Source organism: Ranitomeya imitator, chromosome 2 (genome assembly GCF_032444005.1).
Source record: "Ranitomeya imitator isolate aRanImi1 chromosome 2, aRanImi1.pri, whole genome shotgun sequence".
NCBI classification, from domain to species: Eukaryota; Metazoa; Chordata; class Amphibia; order Anura; family Dendrobatidae; genus Ranitomeya; species Ranitomeya imitator.
In genome coordinates this window covers 717,242,482-717,253,857 of record NC_091283.1, presented here as the reverse complement: position 1 = coordinate 717,253,857, position 11,376 = coordinate 717,242,482, and positions in this window count along the sequence as shown.

The window sequence follows — 11,376 nt, the reverse complement described above, 5'->3', positions numbered from 1 at the left end:
AAATATATATATATATTTTTTTTTACTTTGTCCCGGGGAAGGGGAGCATGACTATATACAGTGGGGCAAAAAAGTATTTAGTCAGTCAGCAATAGTGCAAGTTCCACCACTTAAAAAGATGAGAGGCGTCTGTAATTTACATCATAGGTAGACCTCAACTATGGGAGACAAACTGAGAAAAAAAATCCAGAAAATCACATTGTCTGTTTTTTTAACATTTTATTTGCATATTATGGTGGAAAATAAGTATTTGGTCAGAAACAAAATTTCATCTCAATACTTTGTAATATATCCTTTGTTGGCAATGACAGAGGTCAAACGTTTTCTGTAAGTCTTCACAAGGTTGCCACACACTGTTGTTGGTATGTTGGCCCATTCCACCATGCAGATCTCCTCTAGAGCAGTGATGTTTTTGGCTTTTCGCTTGGCAACACGGACTTTCAACTCCCTCCAAAGGTTTTCTATAGGGTTGAGATCTGGAGACTGGCTAGGCCACTCCAGGACCTTGAAATGCTTCTTACGAAGCCACTCCTTCGTTGCCCTGGCGGTGTGCTTTGGATCATTGTCATGTTGAAAGACCCAGCCACGTTTAATCTTCAATGCCCTTGCTGATGGAAGGAGGTTTGCACTCAAAATCTCACGATACATGGCCCCATTCATTCTTTCATGTACCCGGATCAGTCGTCCTGGCCCCTTTGCAGAGAAACAGCCCCAAAGCATGATGTTTCCACCACCATGCTTTACAGTAGGTATGGTGTTTGATGGATGCAACTCAGTATTCTTTTTCCTCCAAACACGACAAGTTGTGTTTCTACCAAACAGTTCCAGTTTGGTTTCATCAGACCATAGGACATTCTCCCAAAACTCCTCTGGATCATCCAAATGCTCTCTAGCAAACTTCAGACGGGCCCGGACATGTACTGGCTTAAGCAGTGGGACACGTCTGGCACTGCAGGATCTGAGTCCATGGTGGCATAGTGTGTTACTTATGGTAGGCCTTGTTACATTGGTCCCAGCTCTCTGCAGTTCATTCACTAGGTCCCTCCGCGTGGTTTTGGGATTTTTGCTCACCGTTCTTGTGATCATTCTGACCCCACGGGGTGGGATTTTGCGTGGAGCCCCAGATCGAGGGAGATTATCAGTGGTCTTGTATGTCTTCCATTTTCTAATTATTGCTCCCACAGTAGATTTCTTCACTCCAAGCTGGTTGGCTATTGCAGATTCAGTCTTCCCAGCCTGGTGCAGGGCTACAATTTTGTTTCTGGTGTCCTTTGACAGCTCTTTGGTCTTCACCATAGTGGAGTTTGGAGTCAGACTGTTTGAGGGTGTGCACAGGTGTCTTTTTATACTGATAACAAGTTTAAACAGGTGCCATTACTACAGGTAATGAGTGGAGGAAAGAGGAGACTCTTAAAGAAGAAGTTACAGGTCTGTGAGAGCCAGAAATCTTGATTGTTTGTTTCTGACCAAATACTTATTTTCCACCATAAAATGCAAAAAAAATGATAAAAAAACAGACAATGTGATTTTCTGTATTTTTTTTTCTCAGTTTGTCTCCCATAGTTGAGGTCTGCCTATGATGTAAATTACAGACGCCTCTCATCTTTTTAAGTGGTGGAACTTGCACTATTGCTGACTGACTAAATACTTTTTTGCCCCACTGTATTATCAGATCGCTGATCTGACTCTTTGCTGTGCACTGTGTCAGATCACTGATCACACAGGCACAGTAGGGAGGCTTCCCGATTCCTGCTCTGAGCAGGGAGGAGGTAAGACACCTTGGAGGAACGCAATCACATCGCGTAGCTCCAAGGGTCTTTCCAGAAGCACGCATGGTGCCCCCACCGTGCGCGATTCTTCACTATGCCACCGGAACGCTGCAATCATGTTTGGCAGTGTGTCTGGGATTAATGTGCCAGTAGCTGTCCGTAACCGCTCCTGGCACATAGTGCCGGATGCCAGCTGCGATAGCTGACACCCGGCCCCGATCGGCCGCGCTCCCCTCACCCCGATCGACTGCGCTCCCCCCGTGAGCGCAGCTGATCGGTGATGATGTACTATTCCGTCGGTGGCCCATACCACCTCGACGGGATAGTACGTCCAATGTCAGAAAGGGGTTAATACTGAGCATCCAATACAAATAAGACAATGATGTGATTTTACCCATGAAGCATTGGTTGTGGCCATGGCCAAGTTGGACTTCAGTTTTTTTAGGAGGTCCCATGTAATTAAAAAGATTTTTAAAAGATTCAAAATAACTTTTGACATTTTTGCATGTCTAGAGCTATTTTAACAATGAAATAATTATATATATAAAAAAAACTATTGAATTGTTTTTCCTCTTTCTTTCTCCTCCCCTTATTTTGCCATCATTTTTATGTAAAGCATGAGAAGTCCATGTAATTAAATTTACTCTGCAGTGATCAATGTGAGTTGCATCTGCCATCTTCCTGCCCTTTCCACTTGAGGATTCTCACTGGAGGAAGAAGGGACGAAGCTATAGTCTATGAAACAATCACCTGTGTGTTTTCCAAAAACCTGCTGGTTTACTGTTCTTCACAGGATGCCGTACCTAGCCTCCACAGCCTACCGGCCTGTGCGCCCCTGGCTCTACACCGCTCTTGATCGCGCAGCCTGCCGGGGGCCGAAGACACAAACAGAACACAAGGAGCACATGCAACAGAAGTCACACTACATCCAGACTGGGAACCTGCAATTAAACAGGAACCAATTCTATGAAACACTGTATCTGTGTATGAACGATGTTTGCTAGGAATCTAATCTTTGTAACCAACATCCTCCTAAAAGGTGTTCAGCTCAGTTTTAATTACTCCTATGAGGCTATCAGAGGTCTGAAAGTGTTTCCTTTAACTCTAGGTCTTTTTATGGGCTGTAAGAATTGGGTTTGACATTGCATAGTGTAATGTGTTGAGAATAATAAAACATAAAAAGGTTCATTGTAAATCAAAATTTATATCCCATGGAGGTCTGGATTTGGAATGATACTCAAAATCAAAGTGGAAAATCAAATTACAGGCTGACCCAACTGCAGTAGAAATGCCTCAAGACAAGGAAATGATGCTCAGTAGTGTGTGTGGTCTCCATGTGCCTGTATGACCTCCCTACAACACCTGGGCATGCTCCTTCAGAGACAGCAGATGTCTCCTGCGGGATCTCCTTCAAGACCTGGTGTAAAACATCAGTGAACTCTTGGCCAGTCTGAGGTGCAATGTGGCATTGGTGGATGGAATGAAATATGGTCTCCCAAATGGGCTCGATTGGATTCAGATTTGGGGAACAGGTGGGCCAGTCCATAGCATCAATGCCTTCATCATACAGGAACTGCTGACACATTCCAGCCACATGAGGTCTGGCATTATCCTGCATTAGGAGGAACCCAGGGCCAACCGCAACAGCATATGGTCTCACAATGGGTCTGAGGATCTCATCTCGGTACCTAATGGCAGTCAGGATACCTCTGGCGAGCACACGGATGGCTGTGCGGCCCTCCAAATAAATGCCACCCCACACCATTAATGACCCACTGCTAAACCGCTCATGCTGAAGGATGTTGCAGGCAGCAGATCGCTCTCCATGGCGTCTCCAGACTCTGTCACATGCTCCGTGTGAACCTGCTTTCATCTGTGACGAGCACAGGGTGCCAGTGGTGAATTTGCCAATCCTGGTATTCTGTGGCAAATGCCAAGCGTCCTGCACGGTTTTGGGCTATGAGCACAACCCCCATCTGTGGACGTGGGGCATGCAGACCATCCTCATGGAGTCGGTTGCTAACCTTTTGTGCAGACACATGCACGTTTGTGGCCTGCTTGAGGTCATTTTGCAGGACTCAGTGCTCCTCCTGTTCCTCCTTGCACAAAGGCCGAGGTAGTGGTCCTGCTGCTGGGTTGTTGCCCTCCTACGGCCCCCTCCACGTCTCCTGGTGTACTGGCCTGTCTCCTGGTAGCGCCTCCAGCCTCTGGACACTACGCACAGTAAACCTTCTTCCCACAGCTTGCAATGATGTGCCATCCTGGATAAGCTGCACTACCTGAGTCACTTGTGTGGGTTGTAGAGTCCGTCTCATGCTACCATGAGTGTGAAAGCACAACCAACATTCAAAAGTGACCAAAACATCAGCCAGAAAGCATTGGTACTGAGATGTGGTCTGTGGTCCCCACCTGCAGAACCACTCCTTTATTTAGTGTGTCTTGATAATTGCCAATAATTTCCATCCAACAGTGTTGCTTCCTAAGTTTGATTTCACAGAAGTTTGATTTACTAGGAGTTATATTCTGTTGTTTGTGTTCCCTTTATTTTTTTGAACAGTGTATATGCTGTTTCTTTCCATAATATATTGAAATCTCTTCTCAATATATCTATCAGCACCCCAGAGATTGCAGTTACATCTGACTGCTGCACTTTCTTCCTCTATTGTGAAACCCTCTTCTAATCCTCTTTCCTTCACATTTATTGTTGCGACACTTGTATGCAGAGCAGCTAGTGATGAGTTAGCGTGCTCGTGTCCTTATCGGTTGGCAATCGCTGCATGTGTTGCAGCTGCCGAACAGACGTGAAACATGCAGCCGTGGCAACTTGAGCATATTTTTCGAAGATACTCAATTAGCACACAAGCTCGCTCATCACTAATGGCAACCTCTTACCAGCTATCACACAGGATCGGGTTCTGGCTGCAGCTCTTAGACTATCTTCCTCACCATTTCTCCCATAGATGAGAGTAGTCCAGCTTTTCCCAGTGGTGGTGCAGGCTATTGACACGGCTTTGTGTAAACAGAGACCTGTCGATTTTTTTATTTTTTATTTATGCTTTTTTAGCCTCGCTGGGAAGAGCCAGCCGGTGATGGAGGGGTTGCGGCGCTGGACTAGCCTGGTGTTTAGCTATGGTCCCCGGCTGGATCTTCAAAGTATATTTTCTCTAAAACGTCAGTGTGTTTCAGTGAAAAATATATTGGACCCCATAGATGAGATGACAGCAGAGGTGTTCGCTTATTGGGTAATCAGCAGTATGTTTACATTCCAAGATAGTCGAGAAATTAGTTTTCTTAGGAATCGTTTACTATAAAATACACCCCTTCAGAGAATCAGGATCCATTTACTCTGCAAGATTGAGAACGAGCTTTCCTGGTAATGATCATTCAGGACAATCTTGCAGCCAATGAACAAGCAAAAACTGTCGCTCATCGGGTGAAATGATCTCGCAGTGCCCAAAAGATCATCATTCTAAGCAGCACATTGTACTGTAAAAACAGGACTCGGTGACAGGAGCAATGGCGGCCCGTGTGTACTGACTCGTGATTGCTACATGAGCCTGTATGAGCAGACCGCTAATCAACCACTGGTTATTTCACAAGCAGTGCCTTTCCTCAGCATCACGGCAACGCTGGCTCCCTAAGGCCGGAGTCACACATGCGAGAAACACGTCCGTGTCTCGCATGTGAACAGCAAGCTCTGGCGCCGGCACTGTGGAGCGGAGCGTGCGGCCGCATAGGAACACATGGAGCCGCACGCTCTGCTCCGAATTGCCGGCGCCAGAACTTGCTGTTCACATGCAAGACACGGACGTGTTTCTCGCATGTGTGACTCCGGCCTAACCCAGCAAACAGCATATAACCTTGGCGACTAAGGGTATGTTTCCACGTTCAGGAAACGCTGCGTGTTTAACGCTGCATAGAGACGCAGCGTCAAACACGCAGCGTCCAGATGTTACAGCATAGTGGAGGGGATTTAATGAAATCCCGTCTCCACTATGCGCGGTAACATGCATCCGGCGGCCCTGTGATTCCGGACATGCGGCGCTTCTTTTTAGATCGCAGCATGTCCGTTTACCTTGCGTCGACGCTGCACCTCCGCAAGATATAACACAGGACCCTATGTGTGGGGTGCGATGATTCCCGGATGTGTGCAATGAACACATCCGGCATCATCGCGTCTCCAGAAGGGAGCAAAGCGAGTTTGCCGCTCCGTCAAAACCGCCGGCCATCCTGAACGTGGACACGTACCCTTACAGTCACACAACGTGGGCGTATATACCCTATTGACTTTGGACCATTACCATCCAGGCACCATTATACTTCCTCTAAAATAATGTAATTGAGGATAATCTACACCACTGAACCAGAAGTTTGTTCTGATTAAGGCCCAGTGGTGAGCAGAAAAAGTTTAACTATTCATTGCCTGGATGCACAATAAATGAACACAATCATTATTTCCAAGTTTTGAGCGCCAAGTTTTTTCTGATCATTTAATTTCACAAAGTCAGGTAGGGTAACTCCGCAAGATTATTTTTAAACTACATAATTTGAATAAAGTATTAAATGCGTTATCATGATTGATCATGGGTGATAAACGTGTCATCATGGGCCATAGATCTCTAGAATAGGAGACCACCCATTTCTCACTGCTGACCACCACAGAGAGGAGTCTGTGGAGCAATGGTCATACATGCACATTGCCGCTCCGTTCAGCATGCCAAGGATGGTGGGTCCAACTCCTATATGAGGTTCCAACCAGCTGAGTCACAATGACAGGAGGAGGATTGTATTTAGTGGGAGGCAGTTATTATTAATTTCTAGTTAGCAGAAATGTTACATAAGAGTAAACGAGAACTTGAAGGATAATTGCTGGTTGCATAACAAACTTTGTTCCTCATTTTGGTTTGTTAACCACAATCACGAGAACTACAGATGGCCTTACCCACTTTGGTTTGGATGAATAAGTAATTTGATTCACTTTATTCCATTACAATCAAAATATCACAGTTGAGGAGTATGATCACACTGAAAGAAAAGAATGGCTGCTATCTTCCCCTTAGTTTTAATAGTAATATCTCATAAAATGATGATCACCATTTGAGGCTTCCTGATGTCTAAGGCCTCATTCAGATATCCATCATGTAGACTGAACACATTTTTCCTTGATAGAACATGAACCCATTCCAGCTCTTTATGTTCCCACAGACAATTTTCTTTTTGCAGACTGTGCCTGCAGAACAGAAAAGTGTCTGTTTTTGATCACAATCACTTGTGCAAGTCACATTCCCAGTTTTTCACATCTAGGAGCATTCATGTCTATATTTACAATGGGTAAGCCATTTGCACTGGCTTTCATTGAAAGCGAAGCCGACACCTTTTCTGGTATTACCCCAAACCCTGCTCGGTTTAGGTTGCATATATCTTTGAGGCAACATTAGATTCAGCCAAAGGCCTACCTGCATTGTAGAGGTGAATGCATGGCCAGTCTGTGTCTAAATAATCAGAATCGAGCCAAACCCACCAAAATTTCTCAGGGGATTTCTCCCCTAATACAGCACTATAGATACAAAATACATGGACCCAATTATTAAATGATTCAGGAACACTACGCCTCTTTTCTTTCTCACCTTTATCATCATTCTTGACTACAATATTCTCCTTTTGTGAAGACAATAATGAGAATAAATCCACAAACTTCTTGCGCCAAATGCAATCTTTAACAGTGGAAAGCAGGTGGAAGCCCAAAGTTGACATCACATGCCATCGCCTCTTCAATGCAAGATTCGACTACCCCAGCACCCTTATCCTTAATAGGAATATTATTACTGACTTTAGACACATCGCTTGCCTGACATGGCAGGGCACTGAACACCAGCCTGTATTGCATTAGCAGTTGCTAACACTAGCAGAGTGCATAATATATATATATAGAAAAAGAAAACAAGCAGCACCAAAAGAAAACAAAGGGTGCCAAAAATCCTTCCAGGTATATACCAAAACTCATACTATAGTCCAAAAAATTAAGGCAGCACTCCAATAGGAAAAGTGAAAGTGTTTTATTGGCCCATGTGTGACGTTTCAGTCCAGATGTGGACCTTTCTTTTGAGAAAGGTCCACATCCTGGACTGAAACGTCGCCCATGGGCCAATAAACCACTTTCACTTTTTCTACTGGAGTGCTGCCTTCATTTTTTGGACTATATATTTATATATATAGATGAAAAAGAACACAGCAGTACATGAATCTAGGCCATGTGAAAACACAGACAAATATTCAATATGAATTATACTTCTCAAAAATATTTTTCACAAATTTTTTCAAAAATTTTTTTCATAAAAACTTACAGTAATGGATGAAATGAAGATTCTTAGCGCATAAATTGGCCAATTCATGTGTGCCCACCAACCACGGCCAATTTATGCGCTAAGAATCTTCATTTCATCCATTACTGTAAGTTTTTATGAAAAAAAAATTTTTGGGAACAAATTTGTGAAATATTTTGGAGAAGTATAATTCATAATTGAATATTTGTCTGTTTTCACATGGCCTAGATTCATGTACATGTGCTGCTGTGTTCTTTTCTATTTATATAATGATGCAGCTTGCACGTGTTCACATTAGGAGTGCTGGTTGGCTTTTTTTCTCTCTATATATATATAATGGGGAACCAGGGACAGTGTCTGGGAGTTTTTTTTTAATAAAAAAACAATACTTTATTTTTGAATACTGGGCTAGTAATGAGGGTGTTTAAAAAGACACTCCTCCATTAATAACGCCAGGGCTTGATGTCAGCTGTGATTTTTTGACAAATCGCAGCTGACATCAACCCTAATACCATTCCCCCTTCATCTTTTGTTACCCAGTATAAATATCTTATGCCCCCTATTCTGCTGTGGGGGTCCTGAGTGGAGAGTTGTATTTGAAACACCATGTGGGTCTGAATCTATGTTCTGTTTCTGTAGCTAGGGAACCACAGATTAAAACAAATTTGTACACTGGAACCGGACATGATGATTGCAACATGGTGCAGGTACTTCCGGCCATGGTGCGTTCCATTTGTGGAACGCGATCTTACTGTAAGGACTCCGGAGTGTATCGCCATGGGCCGGAAGTGACTCCTCCAAGATGGCACCGACATTTCCGGCGCACCTGTGTTCCATTATTGGAGCGCAGAATGATCACGCTCCACCTGCACAGAGGAGTACAAGGTGAATATACCGGTATTGGGGGGGGGGGGGGGGGGAGGAAGGGGGGGGTGTTGTTGGGGATTTGAATCCGGTCGGCTAGGCTATGGCACAACCCCTCAATTCCTGATTGGATGTGAGTATTGATAACGGGAGGGTTGGTGATTTTGGATGATGTCACACGCCGGGGGTGGACCATGCCTCCGTGAACTTATTTAAGGGAACTTATATTGTGGGATAGCCATCCCACACTAAGGCAGTGACACACAGTCACATGCATTAAAGATTATCCAGCCACTGCTGGGACATTTAAGACTTTAGCACCTTTTGAACTCCCCATTATTGGGGAGGTAACGTGTAGGGAGATCTATGACCTTATTCTTGTTTTGGTGGGTGTCCATAGCAGGGCTCACTTGGGGCCTTACAGGGGCACGACCGGGGTTTAGGGAAGCAACCCCGTACCCCCTCCTTTTATTTGGACCTCCGTTATTCCTGCCAAAATTGTGATAAGGAACCCATTGTGGATATCCGTCCCCTCTTGTTGGTGAGATCAAGCCGATTTTTAAGTCTGAGCACTGGTTGGCACGAGCACTTTGTTTATGTGGTATTTTGTGTGTTATGTATGTCCATTTTAGGATTTCTGATAAAAGGTTATATTTTAACTAGTGGGATACTCTCCAAGCTATATTGTACATTACCCCGATAGCCCTGGTGTGATGGCAATCGGGTAGAGCCGGGCAAAGTACCAGAATTTGCACATCTCTTGTGATGCGTATAGATACAGTCATAGCCAAAAAATGTTGGCACTCTTGAATTTGTTCTAGAAAATTAAGTATTTTCTCTTTCTATTCTCCATGCTTAGTATGGCACACACCATGCAAAGATTGAGTCAACTTCTCCCCTTAGCAGAGTTCAGGTGTGATTTTCATATTGCCCACACCTGTTACTTGCCACAGGCGAGTTTGAATGAGCATCACATGCTTGAAACAAAGTTGTTTACCCACAGTTTTTGGAAAGGTGCCAACAGTTTGTGTGAAAATACGGTATGTCTAACTTGTCTTTGTGTTGTTCCAATGGACACAAAGGAAATAAATGGTATATACCAGAACATGTAATTGCAGAAATATTAAATTTTATGAAACAATTTCAATTGTGCTAACACTTTCGGTCATGACTGTATATAATGAGCTGTACCACTCTATCCCTATGCCATAAAAGCCTAAAATGGCCCAGGAGTCTAGCTGTCTGCCCACGTGACCGATGCCATTTCTATTCCATACTTTGTCTCTAACAGCAGTGGCTGGTGCAGCGGTCTGATCACGTACCAACCATTTAAATGTAGCCACCAATGTTAGTGTGTGAATGGCAGTTATCTGCACTCGTGCACCCTGGCTTACATCAGCCCTCCCCACCAACATGCTCATTGGGCACCAATGGACTATCAGCCGGGCTCCCGATGTGCCATCACTATGCCCATAAAAGTCCAGTCTAATCAAAATATAAACATTAGATAACCCATATAGTAGACCCTGTTAGAGGGTAAAAATGCCAGAATTGCACTTTTTCAGTAACACCTCCATAAAAAGTGATCAAAATGTTATGTTCCCCAAGTTCACATCTGACTGCACACGCCCTCCTTATCAACAGAAAAAAAATAGAAACGTTACAACTTTGAAAAAAGGTTAAACATATTTTTCTTCAACCTTATACATTTTTTTTTAGTAAAGAAAACAAAAAAAAAAAAAAAAAAACAGCCATGGTAGGTTGGCATCGCTGTAATCATGCTGACCTGGAGAATCATAATGCCATACGCTGGGCACTAAAAATAAAACCCCAAAACCAATGGGAGAATTGCACTTTTATTTCTCACCATTTCTTCCACCTGGACATTTTTCCCATCATTCAGTACATCGTATAGTACAATGGACAGGGTCGTGCGGTCAGTGACTGCAAGGTTGGCGTTTTAGGGTATGTGCACACTTCAGGATTTCTAGCAGAAATTTCCTGACAAAAACCGGACATTTCTGCCAGAAATCCGCATGCCTTTTTTTTTTTTTTTTTTTACACTTTTTTTGCGGATTTTTTCCCTAGACACTCCCAAATGCCATAATATAATATGGCCAAATATAAATTTCACCGCACTCTCAAAGGGAATATAATGCCAAATTTTTAACAAATGTATTAAATGTGTTCAGGGAGCATAACAGAATATTTCAAAAAAGCGATGAGACGTTTCGGCTCCACCAGAGCCTTCATCATACTCGCTTGTTTGGAGAGTTTAGTGCGTATAGGGAGAATAGGGATAGGGATCCCAGTGATGCTATATTTACGTAATGCCCAGGCGTATCTGCGCAATGTAGGGACAACTTTGGATCTTAATGGAGGAAGGAGGTAGCGGCGCTCCCGTGCCTAGCTGCCTAACA